We start from the raw sequence: 14,320 nt of genomic DNA, 5'->3' as shown, positions 1-14,320 counted from the left end.
TAATTTCCTCCCTGTGCTTTTCCTTGCAGCTCCTCCAACAACATCGGCTCCTGTGTGTAGGCCTTCATCACAGGGTGAAGGCTTTGCACCATCTCACGCAGCACAATCAGCCTCTACACCTGCACCAATGCTGTCTGCACTCACTGAAACCCCTGTTCCCAGCTACTTGAACACAAAAGTAAAGACGTGCATTACACACGTGTATTAAATGTGTTATTCACGCATATACAATATTATACATATTAATGCACTTTTAATATATATATACAGTGGTGTGAATAAGTGTTTGCCCCCATGCTAAAGTTGCCTAAAAAGAGGAATAAAAATAATCTTTTGGATATTGATCTTAATGCCTTAATTAGAAAAATGAGGAAAACTCCAACCTTTAAGGACACAAATTTTCTTTGTGAATGAATAATGTATCATAAATAAATAAATGTTTTTCCTTAAAATACAGGGTGCTGTGACGCTGTGCGGAGAAACAGAGCTGAGGCTGGGTCCAAACGCAGTGTAGCTTTATTAAACAAACTTAAAACAAGACACTAGAAGCAAGACTCGAGAATCGTGAAAGCACCAACGTAACACACATAAATTCAACAACCAACAAAGACAGGGCAGAAACACAGGGCTTAAATAATCAAACGAGCTAGACAAGATAACAAGGGGGCGTGAGAAATGAGAAACACCTGGGATAAATAATAGACGGGCAATAACTAATAACGAAAACACACAAAACCACTACGTGACAGGTGCATAAGTCAGGGCACCCCTATGTTAAATTCCCATAGAGTCAGGCAGATTTTTATTTTTAAAAGCCAGTTATTTAATGGATCCCGGATAATATGCATCCTGATAAAGTTCCCTTGGCCTTTGGAATTAAAATATCCCCACATCATCACACACCTTCCACCACACCTAGAGATTGGCATGGGGTAGTACTTTCCATAAGATCATCTTTCAATGCAAATCAAACCAGCTATTAGGCTAACTGAAGTAAAACCATGCAAACACTTATTCACACCACTGTATATATATATATATATATATATATATATATGGATGTTCATTAAAATTACAAAAGTATTGTATTTTATTGCATTGCATTGTAAGTTCATTTATTGACTAGCATTATTTTATCTGGCTCAGATTTGAAAAAACACTAAATATTAAGTATTGTTACTATTAAACACTGTACATAATTATTTACTTTTAAAAATGTTCTTGTTTTTTTTTCATTTTCTCCACAACCATATTATTATTGCTGTTATTTAATCTATAATTTTAAATTTTTAAATTTCTTTCCATTGTCCATTAAAATCAAACAGTTTAGTCCTTGTTTTTCATTGCAATTTGGTGTGTTTTTAAAGTTAATTTTATTAACTTGCATTATTTTATCTTGGTCAGATGTGTAAACACTATTAATAACTGTTAATTAAACATTGTACATAATTATTTGTTATTTTTTTAAATCTTGTTTTTTCCCCAGCTTTATGTTGTTATTATTATTGTTATTATTCATGTTATTGTTTTTTAATCTATAAGTATTTAATACAGTACCTTTTTCAGTTTTACATAATAATATGTATATTATTGTATTATAAATAAAATGATAAACTTACTATTTGGTGTTTACTGGTTGTTTTTGTGCATAGTTAAAGAAATATAATGTGAAAATCTCTAAAAAAAAAAATAAAGGTATAAAACATTATCAAAATGTTCTTTACAATTATTCACATTCAAATATTTTCTATATTAAAAGAGAATTATACCCTATTATAATTTAAATGTTTATTGAGATAATTGGACATTTCGTACATCCTACACAAAAACAAATCTTAAAAGTTTTATTCTATTTTCAGCAAAAATTTAGTTTATTATATGTAAATCGTACTTGACATGAATTTGTAATCATTTTTTAATCTAGATACAATATATGATATTTGTGGTCGAGATGGGACTCGAACCTATGATTTTGTGTATTTTTTCTGGCCCGTCTCCCTGAAATTTCCTGCGTTCCTATTGGCTGGCAGCGCTCTACACCTACGCGCGACTGGCCTTCGCGTGTAAAGCGAACGTGATAACCACTACACTACGGAAACTTATCTTGGAAGACAGTCCGACCTCTTTTAGCGTACGCTTGTTCAAAAGCGACTGAAACGATAGACTGCCCACTGTCCTTAAAATGGCAAAAAGATGCTATTTTTGTTGGCAGACTAAACGTTTTTTATTACTCTACAAGAAACTTCAATGGTCATTTGTTTTGTTTTAGTCCTTTTCTAAAGAATTTACACCACAAATCGCCCTGCAAGTGTTCTGACCCGCTCAACAGAAAACCACTGAAAAAATGTTAGCAAAGACCATCCACAGTTTCCGCCCAGTTTCGAACTGGGGACCTTTTGCGTGTGAGGCGAACGTGATAACCACTACACTACGGAAACAAGCCCTTTAGATGCAGACAGAAATCTTCTGGTGCAGGCTTGTTAAAAAGTGTACCAAGGAAAAGTGGGCTGAGCCCTCCTGTTGTGGCAAACAGTTTAAATTTTCTGCCAAAAGCCAATTGCTGTTTCTGCTCGGTTTCGAACCGAGGCCCTTTCGCGTGTTAGGCGAACGTGATCACCACTACACTACAGAAACCTCCTTATGTAAGACATGTGCTTTTTCGAAAATGGCTCCATCCCATAATCTTTCCTGCAAGCATTGTGACAAGCTGTTTAAATTCCACAAACAACAGATAAGAGCTCATTCGGAATGGCAGTCTGCCTACAGCTCTTTGGTACAATTGCCCTCACCTAATTTCAATAGTCAAAAAATTTGTTGCAAATTTCAGCACGTATATTAAAAACCCCTTTACTTGTTTCCGCCCAGTTTCGAACTGAGGACCTTTCGCGTGTAAAGCGAACGTGATAACCACTACACTACGGAAACTTATCTTGGAAGACAGTCCGACCTCTTTTAGCGTACGCTTGTTCAAAAGCGACTGAAACGATAGACTGCCCACTGTCCTTAAAATGGCAAAAAGCTGCTATTTTTGTTGGCAGACTAAACATTTTTTATTACTCTACAGGAAACTTCAATGGTAATTTGTTTTGTTTTAGTCCTTTTCTAAAGAATTTACACCGCAAATCGCCCTGCAAGTGTTCTGACCTGCTCAACAGAAAACCACTGAAAAAATGTTAGCAAAGACCATCCACAGTTTCCGCCCAGTTTCGAACTGGGGACCTTTCGCGTGTGAGGCGAACGTGATAACCACTACACTACGGAAACAAGCCCTTTAGGTGCAGACAGAAATCTTCTGGTGCAGGCTTGTTAAAAAGTGTACAAAGGAAAAGTGAGCTGAGCCCTCCTGTTGTGGCAAACAGTTTAAATTTTCTGCCAAAAGCCAATTGCTGTTTCTGCTCGGTTTAGAACCGAGGCCCTTTCGCGTGTTAGGCGAACGTGATCACCACTACACTACAGAAACCTCCTTATGTAAGATATGTGCGTTTTCGAAAATGTCTCTATCCCATAATCTTTCCTGCAAGCATTGTGACAAGCTGTTTAAATTCCACAAATAACAGATAAGAGCTCATTCGGAATGGCAGTCTGCCTACAGCTCTTTGGTACAATTGCCCTCACCTAATTTCAATAGTCCAAAAACTTTGTTGCGAATTTCAGCACGTATATTAAAAACCCCTTTACTTGTTTCCGCCCAGTTTCGAACTGAGGACCTTTCGCGTGTAAAGCGAACGTGATAACCACTACACTACGGAAACTTAACTTGGAAGACAGTCCGACCTCTTTTAGCGTACGCTTGTTCAAAAGCGACTGAAACGATAGACTGCCCACTGTCCTTAAAATGGCAAAAAGCTGCTATTTTTGTTGGCAGACTAAACATTTTTTTTATTACTCTACAGGAAACTTCAATGGTCATTTGTTTTGTTTTAGTCCTTTTCTAAAGAATTTACACCGCAAATCGCCCTGCAAGTGTTCTGACCTGCTCAACAGAAAACCACTGAAAAATGTTAGCAAAGACCATCCACAGTTTCCGCCCAGTTTCGAACTGGGGACCTTTCGCGTGTGAAGCGAACGTGATAACCACTACACTACGGAAACAAGCCCTTTATGTGCAGACAGAAATCTTCTGGTGCAGGCTTGTTAAAAAGTGTACAAAGGAAAAGTGAGCTGAGCCCTCCTTTTGTGGCAAACAGTTTAAATTTTCTGCCAAAAGCCAATTGCTGTTTCTGCTCGGTTTCGAACCGAGGCCCTTTCGCGTGTTAGGCGAACGTGATCACCACTACACTACAGAAACCTCCTTATGTAAGACATGTGCTTTTTCGAAAATGGCTCCATCCCATAATCTTTCCTGCAAGCATTGTGACAAGCTGTTTAAATTCCACAAACAACAGATAAGAGCTCATTCGGAATGGCAGTCTGCCTACAGCTCTTTGGTACAATTGCCCTCACCTAATTTCAATAGTCCAAAAACTTTGTTGCGAATTTCAGCACGTATATTAAAAACCCCTTTACTTGTTTCCGCCCAGTTTCGAACTGAGGACCTTTCGCGTGTAAAGCGAACGTGATAACCACTACACTACGGAAACTTAACTTGGAAGACAGTCCGACCTCTTTTAGCGTACGCTTGTTCAAAAGCGACTGAAACGATAGACTGCCCACTGTCCTTAAAAATGGCAAAAAGCTGCTATTTTTGTTGGCAGACTTAACATTTTTTATTACTCTACAGGAAACTTCAATGGTCATTTGTTTTGTTTTAGTCCTTTTCTAAAGAATTTACACCGCAAATCGCCCTGCAAGTGTTCTGACCTGCTCAACAGAAAACCACTGAAAAATGTTAGCAAAGACCATCCACAGTTTCCGCCCAGTTTCGAACTGGGGACCTTTCGCGTGTGAAGCGAACGTGATAACCACTACACTACGGAAACAAGCCCTTTATGTGCAGACAGAAATCTTCTGGTGCAGGCTTGTTAAAAAGTGTACAAAGGAAAAGTGAGCTGAGCCCTCCTTTTGTGGCAAACAGTTTAAATTTTCTGCCAAAAGCCAATTGCTGTTTCTGCTCGGTTTCGAACCGAGGCCCTTTCGCGTGTTAGGCGAACGTGATCACCACTACACTACAGAAACCTCCTTATGTAAGACATGTGCTTTTTCGAAAATGGCTCCATCCCATAATCTTTCCTGCAAGCATTGTGACAAGCTGTTTAAATTCCACAAACAACAGATAAGAGCTCATTCGGAATGGCAGTCTGCCTACAGCTCTTTGGTACAATTGCCCTCACCTAATTTCAATAGTCCAAAAACTTTGTTGCGAATTTCAGCACGTATATTAAAAACCCCTTTACTTGTTTCCGCCCAGTTTCGAACTGAGGACCTTTCGCGTGTAAAGCGAACGTGATAACCACTACACTACGGAAACTTAACTTGGAAGACAGTCCGACCTCTTTTAGCGTACGCTTGTTCAAAAGCGACTGAAACGATAGACTGCCCACTGTCCTTAAAATGGCAAAAAGCTGCTATTTTTGTTGGCAGACTTAACATTTTTTATTACTCTACAGGAAACTTCAATGGTCATTTGTTTTGTTTTAGTCCTTTTCTAAAGAATTTACACCGCAAATCGCCCTGCAAGTGTTCTGACCTGCTCAACAGAAAACCACTGAAAAATGTTAGCAAAGATCATCCACAGTTTCCGCCCAGTTTCGAACTGGGGACCTTTCGCGTGTGAGGCGAACGTGATAACCACTACACTACGGAAACAAGCCCTTTATGTGCAGACAGAAATCTTCTGGTGCAGGCTTGTTAAAAAGTGTACAAAGGAAAAGTGAGCTGAGCCCTCCTGTTGTGGCAAACAGTTTAAATTTTCTGCCAAAAGCCAATTGCTGTTTCTGCTCGGTTTCGAACCGAGGCCCTTTCGCGTGTTAGGCGAACGTGATCACCACTACACTACAGAAACCTCCTTATGTAAGATATGTGCTTTTTCGAAAATGGCTCCATCCCATAATCTTTCCTGCAAGCATTGTGACAAGCTGTTTAAATTCCACAAACAACAGATAAGAGCTCATTCGGAATGGCAGTCTGCCTACAGCTCTTTGGTACAATTGCCCTCACCTAATTTCAATAGTCCAAAAACTTTGTTGCGAATTTCAGCACGTATTAAAAACCCCTTTACTTGTTTCCGCCCAGTTTCGAACTGAGGACATTTCGCGTGTAAAGCGAACGTGATAACCACTACACTACGGAAACTTATCTTGGAAGACAGTCCGACCTCTTTTAGCGTACGCTTGTTCAAAAGCGACTGAAACGATAGACTGCCCACTGTCCTTAAAATGGCAAAAAGCTGCTATTTTTGTTGGCAGACTTAACATTTTTTATTACTCTACAGGAAACTTCAATGGTCATTTGTTTTGTTTTAGTCCTTTTCTAAAGAATTTACACCGCAAATCGCCCTGCAAGTGTTCTGACCTGCTCAACAGAAAACCACTGAAAAATGTTAGCAAAGACCATCCACAGTTTCCGCCCAGTTTCGAACTGGGGACCTTTCGCGTGTGAGGCGAACGTGATAACCACTACACTACGGAAACAAGCCCTTTATGTGCAGACAGAAATCTTCTGGTGCAGGCTTGTTAAAAAGTGTACAAAGGAAAAGTGAGCTGAGCCCTCCTGTTGTGGCAAACAGTTTAAATTTTCTGCCAAAAGCCAATTGCTGTTTCTGCTCGGTTTCGAACCGAGGCCCTTTCGCGTGTTAGGCGAACGTGATCACCACTACACTACAGAAACCTCCTTATGTAAGACATGTGCTTTTTCGAAAATGGCTCCATCCCATAATCTTTCCTGCAAGCATTGTGACAAGCTGTTTAAATTCCACAAACAACAGATAAGAGCTCATTCGGAATGGCAGTCTGCCTACAGCTCTTTGGTACAATTGCCCTCACCTAATTTCAATAGTCCAAAAACTTTGTTGCGAATTTCAGCACGTATATTAAAAACCCCTTTACTTGTTTCCGCCCAGTTTCGAACTGAGGACCTTTCGCGTGTAAAGCGAACGTGATAACCACTACACTACGGAAACTTAACTTGGAAGACAGTCCGACCTCTTTTAGCGTACGCTTGTTCAAAAGCGACTGAAACGATAGACTGCCCACTGTCCTTAAAATGGCAAAAAGCTGCTATTTTTGTTGGCAGACTTAACATTTTTTATTACTCTACAGGAAACTTCAATGGTCATTTGTTTTGTTTTAGTCCTTTTCTAAAGAATTTACACCGCAAATCGCCCTGCAAGTGTTCTGACCTGCTCAACAGAAAACCACTGAAAAATGTTAGCAAAGACCATCCACAGTTTCCGCCCAGTTTCGAACTGGGGACCTTTCGCGTGTGAGGCGAACGTGATAACCACTACACTACGGAAACAAGCCCTTTATGTGCAGACAGAAATCTTCTGGTGCAGGCTTGTTAAAAAGTGTACAAAGGAAAAGTGAGCTGAGCCCTCCTGTTGTGGCAAACAGTTTAAATTTTCTGCCAAAAGCCAATTGCTGTTTCTGCTCGGTTTCGAACCGAGGCCCTTTCGCGTGTTAGGCGAACGTGATCACCACTACACTACAGAAACCTCCTTATGTAAGATATGTGCTTTTTCGAAATTGGCTCCATCCCATAATCTTTCCTGCAAGCATTGTGACAAGCTGTTTAAATTCCACAAACAACAGATAAGAGCTCATTCGGAATGGCAGTCTGCCTACAGCTCTTTGGTACAATTGCCCTCACCTAATTTCAATAGTCCAAAAACTTTGTTGCGAATTTCAGCACGTATATTAAAAACCCCTTTACTTGTTTCCGCCCAGTTTCGAACTGAGGACCTTTCGCGTGTAAAGCGAACGTGATAACCACTACACTACGGAAACTTAACTTGGAAGAAAGTCCGACCTCTTTTAGCGTACGCTTGTTCAAAAGCGACTGAAACGATAGACTGCCCACTCTCCTTAAAATGGCAAAAAGCTGCTATTTTTGTTGGCAGACTTAACATTTTTTATTACTCTACAGGAAACTTCAATGGTCATTTGTTTTGTTTTAGTCCTTTTCTAAAGAATTTACACCGCAAATCGCCCTGCAAGTGTTCTGACCTGCTCAACAGAAAACCACTGAAAAATGTTAGCAAAGATCATCCACAGTTTCCGCCCAGTTTCGAACTGGGGACCTTTCGCGTGTGAGGCGAACGTGATAACCACTACACTACGGAAACAAGCCCTTTATGTGCAGACAGAAATCTTCTGGTGCAGGCTTGTTAAAAAGTGTACAAAGGAAAAGTGAGCTGAGCCCTCCTGTTGTGGCAAACAGTTTAAATTTTCTGCCAAAAGCCAATTGCTGTTTCTGCTCGGTTTCGAACCGAGGCCCTTTCGCGTGTTAGGCGAACGTGATCACCACTACACTACAGAAACCTCCTTATGTAAGATATGTGCTTTTTCGAAAATGGCTCCATCCCATAATCTTTCCTGCAAGCATTGTGACAAGCTGTTTAAATTCCACAAACAACAGATAAGAGCTCATTCGGAATGGCAGTCTGCCTACAGCTCTTTGGTACAATTGCCCTCACCTAATTTCAATAGTCCAAAAACTTTGTTGCGAATTTCAGCACGTATTAAAAACCCCTTTACTTGTTTCCGCCCAGTTTCGAACTGAGGACATTTCGCGTGTAAAGCGAACGTGATAACCACTACACTACGGAAACTTATCTTGGAAGACAGTCCGACCTCTTTTAGCGTACGCTTGTTCAAAAGCGACTGAAACGATAGACTGCCCACTGTCCTTAAAATGGCAAAAAGCTGCTATTTTTGTTGGCAGACTAAACATTTTTTATTACTCTACAGGAAACTTCAATGGTCATTTGTTTTGTTTTAGTCCTTTTCTAAAGAATTTACACCACAAACGCCCTGCAAGTGTTCTGACCCGCTCAACAGAAAACCACTGAAAAAATGTTAGCAAAGACCATCCACAGTTTCCGCCCAGTTTCGAACTGGGGACCTTTCGCGTGTGAGGCGAACATGATAACCACTACACTACGTAAACAAGCCCTTTAGGTGCAGACAGAAATCTTCTGGTGCAGGCTTGTTAAAAAGTGTACCAAGGAAAAGTGAGCTGAGCCCTCCTGTTGTGGCAAACAGTTTAAATTTTCTGCCAAAAGCCAATTGCTGTTTCTGCTCGGTTTCGAACCGAGGCCCTTTCGCGTGTTAGGCGAACGTGATCACCACTACACTACAGAAACCTCCTTATGTAAGACATGTGCTTTTTCGAAAATGGCTCCATCCCATAATCTTTCCTGCAAGCATTGTGACAAGCTGTTTAAATTCCACAAATAACAGATAAGAGCTAATTCGGAATGGCAGTCTACCTACAGCTCTTTGGTACAATTGCCCTCACCTAATTTCAATAGTCCAAAAACTTTGTTGCAAATTTCAGCATGTATATTAAATACCCCTTTACTTGTTTCCGCCCAGTTTCGAAATGAGGACCTTTCGGGTGTAAAGCCAACGTGATAACCACTACACTACGGAAACTTAAATTGGAAGACAGTCCGACCTCTTTTAGCGTACGCTTGTTCAAAAGCGACTGAAACGATAGACTGCCCACTGTCCTTAAAATGGCAAAAAGCTGCTATTTTTGTTGGCAGACTAAACATTTTTTATTACTCTACAGGAAACTTCAATGGTCATTTGTTTTGTTTTAGTCCTTTTCTAAAGAATTTACACCACAAACGCCCTGCAAGTGTTCTGACCCGCTCAACAGAAAACCACTGAAAAAATGTTAGCAAAGACCATCCACAGTTTCCGCCCAGTTTCGAACTGGGGACCTTTCGCGTGTGAGGCGAACGTGATAACCACTACACTACGGAAACAAGCCCTTTAGGTGCAGACAGAAATCTTCTGGTGCAGGCTTGTTAAAAAGTGTACCAAGGAAAAGTGAGCTGAGCCCTCCTGTTGTGGCAAACAGTTTAAATTTTCTGCCAAAAGCCAATTGCTGTTTCTGCTTGGTTTCAAACCGAGGCCCTTTCGCGTGTTAGGCGAACGTGATCACCACTACACTACAGAAACCTCCTTATGTAAGACATGTGCTTTTTCGAAAATGGCTCCATCCCATAATCTTTCCTGCAAGCATTGTGACAAGCTGTTTAAATTCCACAAATAACAGATAAGAGCTCATTCGGAATGGCAGTCTGCCTACAGCTCTTTGGTACAATTGCCCTCACCTAATTTCAATAGTCCAAAAACTTTGTTGCGAATTTCAGCATGTATATTAAATACCCCTTTACTTGTTTCCACCCAGTTTCGAAATGAGGACCTTTCGCGTGTAAAGCCAACGTGATAACCACTACACTACGGAAACTTAAATTGGAAGACAGTCCGACCTCTTTTAGCGTACGCTTGTTCAAAAGCGACTGAAACGATAGACTGCCCACTGTCCTTAAAATGGCAAAAAGCTGCTATTTTTGTTGGCAGACTTAACATTTTTTATTACTCTACAGGAAACTTCAATGGTCATTTGTTTTGTTTTAGTCCTTTTCTAAAGAATTTACACCGCAAATCGCCCTGCAAGTGTTCTGACCTGCTCAACAGAAAACCACTGAAAAATGTTAGCAAAGACCATCCACAGTTTCCGCCCAGTTTCGAACTGGGGACCTTTCGCGTGTGAGGCGAACGTGATAACCACTACACTACGGAAACAAGCCCTTTATGTGCAGACAGAAATCTTCTGGTGCAGGCTTGTTAAAAAGTGTACAAAGGAAAAGTGAGCTGAGCCCTCCTGTTGTGGCAAACAGTTTAAATTTTCTGCCAAAAGCCAATTGCTGTTTCTGCTCGGTTTCGAACCGAGGCCCTTTCGCGTGTTAGGCGAACGTGATCACCACTACACTACAGAAACCTCCTTATGTAAGACATGTGCTTTTTCGAAAATGGCTCCATCCCATAATCTTTCCTGCAAGCATTGTGACAAGCTGTTTAAATTCCACAAACAACAGATAAGAGCTCATTCGGAATGGCAGTCTGCCTACAGCTCTTTGGTACAATTGCCCTCACCTAATTTCAATAGTCCAAAAACTTTGTTGCGAATTTCAGCACGTATATTAAAAACCCCTTTACTTGTTTCCGCCCAGTTTCGAACTGAGGACCTTTCGCGTGTAAAGCGAACGTGATAACCACTACACTACGGAAACTTAACTTGGAAGACAGTCCGACCTCTTTTAGCGTACGCTTGTTCAAAAGCGACTGAAACGATAGACTGCCCACTGTCCTTAAAATGGCAAAAAGCTGCTATTTTTGTTGGCAGACTTAACATTTTTTATTACTCTACAGGAAACTTCAATGGTCATTTGTTTTGTTTTAGTCCTTTTCTAAAGAATTTACACCGCAAATCGCCCTGCAAGTGTTCTGACCTGCTCAACAGAAAACCACTGAAAAATGTTAGCAAAGACCATCCACAGTTTCCGCCCAGTTTCGAACTGGGGACCTTTCGCGTGTGAGGCGAACGTGATAACCACTACACTACGGAAACAAGCCCTTTATGTGCAGACAGAAATCTTCTGGTGCAGGCTTGTTAAAAGGTGTACAAAGGAAAAGTGAGCTGAGCCCTCCTGTTGTGGCAAACAGTTTAAATTTTCTGCCAAAAGCCAATTGCTGTTTCTGCTCGGTTTCGAACCGAGGCCCTTTCGCGTGTTAGGCGAAGGTGATCACCACTACACTACAGAAACCTCCTTATGTAAGATATGTGCTTTTTCGAAAATGGCTCCATCCCATAATCTTTCCTGCAAGCATTGTGACAAGCTGTTTAAATTCCACAAACAACAGATAAGAGCTCATTCGGAATGGCAGTCTGCCTACAGCTCTTTGGTACAATTGCCCTCATCTAATTTCAATAGTCCAAAAACTTTGTTGCGAATTTCAGCACGTATATTAAACACCCCTTTACTTGTTTCCGCCCAGTTTCGAACTGAGGACCTTTCGCGTGTAAAGCGAACGTGATAACCACTACACTACGGAAACTTATCTTGGAAGACAGTCCGACCTCTTTTAGCGTACGCTTGTTCAAAAGCGACTGAAACGATAGACTGCCCACTGTCCTTAAAATGGCAAAAAGCTGCTATTTTTGTTGGCAGACTAAACATTTTTTATTACTCTACAGGAAACTTCAATGGTCATTTGTTTTGTTTTAGTCCTTTTCTAAAGAATTTACACCGCAAATCGCCCTGCAAGTGTTCTGACCTGCTCAACAGAAAACCACTGAAAAATGTTAGCAAAGACCATCCACAGTTTCCGCCCAGTTTCGAACTGGGGACCTTTCGCGTGTGAGGCGAACGTGATAACCACTACACTACGGAAACAAGCCCTTTATGTGCAGACAGAAATCTTCTGGTGCAGGCTTGTTAAAAAGTGTACAAAGGAAAAGTGAGCTGAGCCCTCCTGTTGTGGCAAACAGTTTAAATTTTCTGCCAAAAGCCAATTGCTGTTTCTGCTCGGTTTCGAACCGAGGCCCTTTCGCGTGTTAGGCGAACGTGATCACCACTACACTACAGAAACCTCCTTATGTAAGACATGTGCTTTTTCGAAAATGGCTCCATCCCATAATCTTTCCTGCAAGCATTGTGACAAGCTGTTTAAATTCCACAAATAACAGATAAGAGCTAATTCGGAATGGCAGTCTACCTACAGCTCTTTGGTACAATTGCCCTCACCTAATTTCAATAGTCCAAAAACTTTGTTGCAAATTTCAGCATGTATATTAAATACCCCTTTACTTGTTTCCGCCCAGTTTCGAAATGAGGACCTTTCGGGTGTAAAGCCAACGTGATAACCACTACACTACGGAAACTTAAATTGGAAGACAGTCCGACCTCTTTTAGCGTACGCTTGTTCAAAAGCGACTGAAACGATAGACTGCCCACTGTCCTTAAAATGGCAAAAAGCTGCTATTTTTGTTGGCAGACTAAACATTTTTTATTACTCTACAGGAAACTTCAATGGTCATTTGTTTTGTTTTAGTCCTTTTCTAAAGAATTTACACCACAAACGCCCTGCAAGTGTTCTGACCCGCTCAACAGAAAACCACTGAAAAAATGTTAGCAAAGACCATCCACAGTTTCCGCCCAGTTTCGACCTGGGGACCTTTCGCGTGTGAGGCGAACGTGATAACCACTACACTACGGAAACAAGCCCTTTAGGTGCAGACAGAAATCTTCTGGTGCAGGCTTGTTAAAAAGTGTACCAAGGAAAAGTGAGCTGAGCCCTCCTGTTGTGGCAAACAGTTTAAATTTTCTGCCAAAAGCCAATTGCTGTTTCTGCTTGGTTTCAAACCGAGGCCCTTTCGCGTGTTAGGCGAACGTGATCACCACTACACTACAGAAACCTCCTTATGTAAGACATGTGCTTTTTCGAAAATGGCTCCATCCCATAATCTTTCCTGCAAGCATTGTGACAAGCTGTTTAAATTCCACAAATAACAGATAAGAGCTCATTCGGAATGGCAGTCTGCCTACAGCTCTTTGGTACAATTGCCCTCACCTAATTTCAATAGTCCAAAAACTTTGTTGCGAATTTCAGCATGTATATTAAATACCCCTTTACTTGTTTCCACCCAGTTTCGAAATGAGGACCTTTCGCGTGTAAAGCCAACGTGATAACCACTACACTACGGAAACTTAAATTGGAAGACAGTCCGACCTCTTTTAGCGTACGCTTGTTCAAAAGCGACTGAAACGATAGACTGCCCACTGTCCTTAAAATGGCAAAAAGCTGCTATTTTTGTTGGCAGACTTAACATTTTTTATTACTCTACAGGAAACTTCAATGGTCATTTGTTTTGTTTTAGTCCTTTTCTAAAGAATTTACACCGCAAATCGCCCTGCAAGTGTTCTGACCTGCTCAACAGAAAACCACTGAAAAATGTTAGCAAAGACCATCCACAGTTTCCGCCCAGTTTCGAACTGGGGACCTTTCGCGTGTGAGGCGAACGTGATAACCACTACACTACGGAAACAAGCCCTTTATGTGCAGACAGAAATCTTCTGGTGCAGGCTTGTTAAAAAGTGTACAAAGGAAAAGTGAGCTGAGCCCTCCTGTTGTGGCAAACAGTTTAAATTTTCTGCCAAAAGCCAATTGCTGTTTCTGCTCGGTTTCGAACCGAGGCCCTTTCGCGTGTTAGGCGAACGTGATCACCACTACACTACAGAAACCTCCTTATGTAAGACATGTGCTTTTTCGAAAATGGCTCCATCCCATAATCTTTCCTGCAAGCATTGTGACAAGCTGTTTAAATTCCACAAACAACAGATAAGAGCTCATTCGGAATGGCAGTC

At 41.0% G+C, this 14,320-nt stretch overlaps 31 non-coding genes across 31 annotated transcripts; all 31 read right to left on the bottom strand.

The window, feature by feature from the left end:
* Window positions 1-2,561: 2,561 nt before the first annotated feature.
* Window positions 2,562-2,634, bottom strand: trnav-aac (transfer RNA valine (anticodon AAC)). Its single transcript has one exon. It is a non-coding gene; the product is annotated as a tRNA-Val (tRNA).
* Window positions 2,635-2,852: 218 nt separating this feature from the next.
* On the bottom strand, window positions 2,853-2,925 carry trnav-uac (transfer RNA valine (anticodon UAC)). The gene has a single exon. It is a non-coding gene; the product is annotated as a tRNA-Val (tRNA).
* Window positions 2,926-3,191: 266 nt separating this feature from the next.
* On the bottom strand, window positions 3,192-3,264 carry trnav-cac (transfer RNA valine (anticodon CAC)). Its single transcript has one exon. It is a non-coding gene; the product is annotated as a tRNA-Val (tRNA).
* A 415-nt stretch (window positions 3,265-3,679) lies between these two features.
* Window positions 3,680-3,752, bottom strand: trnav-uac (transfer RNA valine (anticodon UAC)). The gene has a single exon. It is a non-coding gene; the product is annotated as a tRNA-Val (tRNA).
* Window positions 3,753-4,215: 463 nt separating this feature from the next.
* trnav-aac (transfer RNA valine (anticodon AAC)) lies at window positions 4,216-4,288 on the bottom strand. The gene has a single exon. It is a non-coding gene; the product is annotated as a tRNA-Val (tRNA).
* A 219-nt stretch (window positions 4,289-4,507) lies between these two features.
* Window positions 4,508-4,580, bottom strand: trnav-uac (transfer RNA valine (anticodon UAC)). The gene has a single exon. It is a non-coding gene; the product is annotated as a tRNA-Val (tRNA).
* Window positions 4,581-5,042: 462 nt separating this feature from the next.
* On the bottom strand, window positions 5,043-5,115 carry trnav-aac (transfer RNA valine (anticodon AAC)). The gene has a single exon. It is a non-coding gene; the product is annotated as a tRNA-Val (tRNA).
* A 219-nt stretch (window positions 5,116-5,334) lies between these two features.
* On the bottom strand, window positions 5,335-5,407 carry trnav-uac (transfer RNA valine (anticodon UAC)). The gene has a single exon. It is a non-coding gene; the product is annotated as a tRNA-Val (tRNA).
* A 265-nt stretch (window positions 5,408-5,672) lies between these two features.
* Window positions 5,673-5,745, bottom strand: trnav-cac (transfer RNA valine (anticodon CAC)). The gene has a single exon. It is a non-coding gene; the product is annotated as a tRNA-Val (tRNA).
* A 123-nt stretch (window positions 5,746-5,868) lies between these two features.
* On the bottom strand, window positions 5,869-5,941 carry trnav-aac (transfer RNA valine (anticodon AAC)). The gene has a single exon. It is a non-coding gene; the product is annotated as a tRNA-Val (tRNA).
* A 217-nt stretch (window positions 5,942-6,158) lies between these two features.
* Window positions 6,159-6,231, bottom strand: trnav-uac (transfer RNA valine (anticodon UAC)). The gene has a single exon. It is a non-coding gene; the product is annotated as a tRNA-Val (tRNA).
* Window positions 6,232-6,496: 265 nt separating this feature from the next.
* On the bottom strand, window positions 6,497-6,569 carry trnav-cac (transfer RNA valine (anticodon CAC)). Its single transcript has one exon. It is a non-coding gene; the product is annotated as a tRNA-Val (tRNA).
* Window positions 6,570-6,692: 123 nt separating this feature from the next.
* Window positions 6,693-6,765, bottom strand: trnav-aac (transfer RNA valine (anticodon AAC)). Its single transcript has one exon. It is a non-coding gene; the product is annotated as a tRNA-Val (tRNA).
* Window positions 6,766-6,984: 219 nt separating this feature from the next.
* trnav-uac (transfer RNA valine (anticodon UAC)) lies at window positions 6,985-7,057 on the bottom strand. Its single transcript has one exon. It is a non-coding gene; the product is annotated as a tRNA-Val (tRNA).
* Window positions 7,058-7,322: 265 nt separating this feature from the next.
* trnav-cac (transfer RNA valine (anticodon CAC)) lies at window positions 7,323-7,395 on the bottom strand. Its single transcript has one exon. It is a non-coding gene; the product is annotated as a tRNA-Val (tRNA).
* Window positions 7,396-7,518: 123 nt separating this feature from the next.
* trnav-aac (transfer RNA valine (anticodon AAC)) lies at window positions 7,519-7,591 on the bottom strand. The gene has a single exon. It is a non-coding gene; the product is annotated as a tRNA-Val (tRNA).
* Window positions 7,592-7,810: 219 nt separating this feature from the next.
* On the bottom strand, window positions 7,811-7,883 carry trnav-uac (transfer RNA valine (anticodon UAC)). Its single transcript has one exon. It is a non-coding gene; the product is annotated as a tRNA-Val (tRNA).
* Window positions 7,884-8,148: 265 nt separating this feature from the next.
* Window positions 8,149-8,221, bottom strand: trnav-cac (transfer RNA valine (anticodon CAC)). The gene has a single exon. It is a non-coding gene; the product is annotated as a tRNA-Val (tRNA).
* Window positions 8,222-8,344: 123 nt separating this feature from the next.
* trnav-aac (transfer RNA valine (anticodon AAC)) lies at window positions 8,345-8,417 on the bottom strand. The gene has a single exon. It is a non-coding gene; the product is annotated as a tRNA-Val (tRNA).
* Window positions 8,418-8,634: 217 nt separating this feature from the next.
* trnav-uac (transfer RNA valine (anticodon UAC)) lies at window positions 8,635-8,707 on the bottom strand. The gene has a single exon. It is a non-coding gene; the product is annotated as a tRNA-Val (tRNA).
* A 461-nt stretch (window positions 8,708-9,168) lies between these two features.
* On the bottom strand, window positions 9,169-9,241 carry trnav-aac (transfer RNA valine (anticodon AAC)). The gene has a single exon. It is a non-coding gene; the product is annotated as a tRNA-Val (tRNA).
* A 557-nt stretch (window positions 9,242-9,798) lies between these two features.
* trnav-cac (transfer RNA valine (anticodon CAC)) lies at window positions 9,799-9,871 on the bottom strand. Its single transcript has one exon. It is a non-coding gene; the product is annotated as a tRNA-Val (tRNA).
* A 753-nt stretch (window positions 9,872-10,624) lies between these two features.
* On the bottom strand, window positions 10,625-10,697 carry trnav-cac (transfer RNA valine (anticodon CAC)). The gene has a single exon. It is a non-coding gene; the product is annotated as a tRNA-Val (tRNA).
* A 123-nt stretch (window positions 10,698-10,820) lies between these two features.
* On the bottom strand, window positions 10,821-10,893 carry trnav-aac (transfer RNA valine (anticodon AAC)). Its single transcript has one exon. It is a non-coding gene; the product is annotated as a tRNA-Val (tRNA).
* Window positions 10,894-11,112: 219 nt separating this feature from the next.
* On the bottom strand, window positions 11,113-11,185 carry trnav-uac (transfer RNA valine (anticodon UAC)). Its single transcript has one exon. It is a non-coding gene; the product is annotated as a tRNA-Val (tRNA).
* Window positions 11,186-11,450: 265 nt separating this feature from the next.
* On the bottom strand, window positions 11,451-11,523 carry trnav-cac (transfer RNA valine (anticodon CAC)). Its single transcript has one exon. It is a non-coding gene; the product is annotated as a tRNA-Val (tRNA).
* Window positions 11,524-11,938: 415 nt separating this feature from the next.
* Window positions 11,939-12,011, bottom strand: trnav-uac (transfer RNA valine (anticodon UAC)). Its single transcript has one exon. It is a non-coding gene; the product is annotated as a tRNA-Val (tRNA).
* A 265-nt stretch (window positions 12,012-12,276) lies between these two features.
* trnav-cac (transfer RNA valine (anticodon CAC)) lies at window positions 12,277-12,349 on the bottom strand. The gene has a single exon. It is a non-coding gene; the product is annotated as a tRNA-Val (tRNA).
* A 123-nt stretch (window positions 12,350-12,472) lies between these two features.
* Window positions 12,473-12,545, bottom strand: trnav-aac (transfer RNA valine (anticodon AAC)). Its single transcript has one exon. It is a non-coding gene; the product is annotated as a tRNA-Val (tRNA).
* Window positions 12,546-13,928: 1,383 nt separating this feature from the next.
* On the bottom strand, window positions 13,929-14,001 carry trnav-cac (transfer RNA valine (anticodon CAC)). The gene has a single exon. It is a non-coding gene; the product is annotated as a tRNA-Val (tRNA).
* Window positions 14,002-14,124: 123 nt separating this feature from the next.
* trnav-aac (transfer RNA valine (anticodon AAC)) lies at window positions 14,125-14,197 on the bottom strand. The gene has a single exon. It is a non-coding gene; the product is annotated as a tRNA-Val (tRNA).
* Window positions 14,198-14,320: the final 123 nt, after the last annotated feature.

The sequence above is a fragment of the Pimephales promelas genome, chromosome 13, assembly GCF_988280905.1.
Source record: "Pimephales promelas chromosome 13, fPimPro1.hap1.1, whole genome shotgun sequence".
NCBI lineage: Eukaryota > Metazoa > Chordata > Actinopteri > Cypriniformes > Leuciscidae > Pimephales > Pimephales promelas.
The sequence above is the reverse complement of the archived record's forward strand: the minus strand, read 5'-3'. Positions and strand labels throughout refer to the sequence as shown.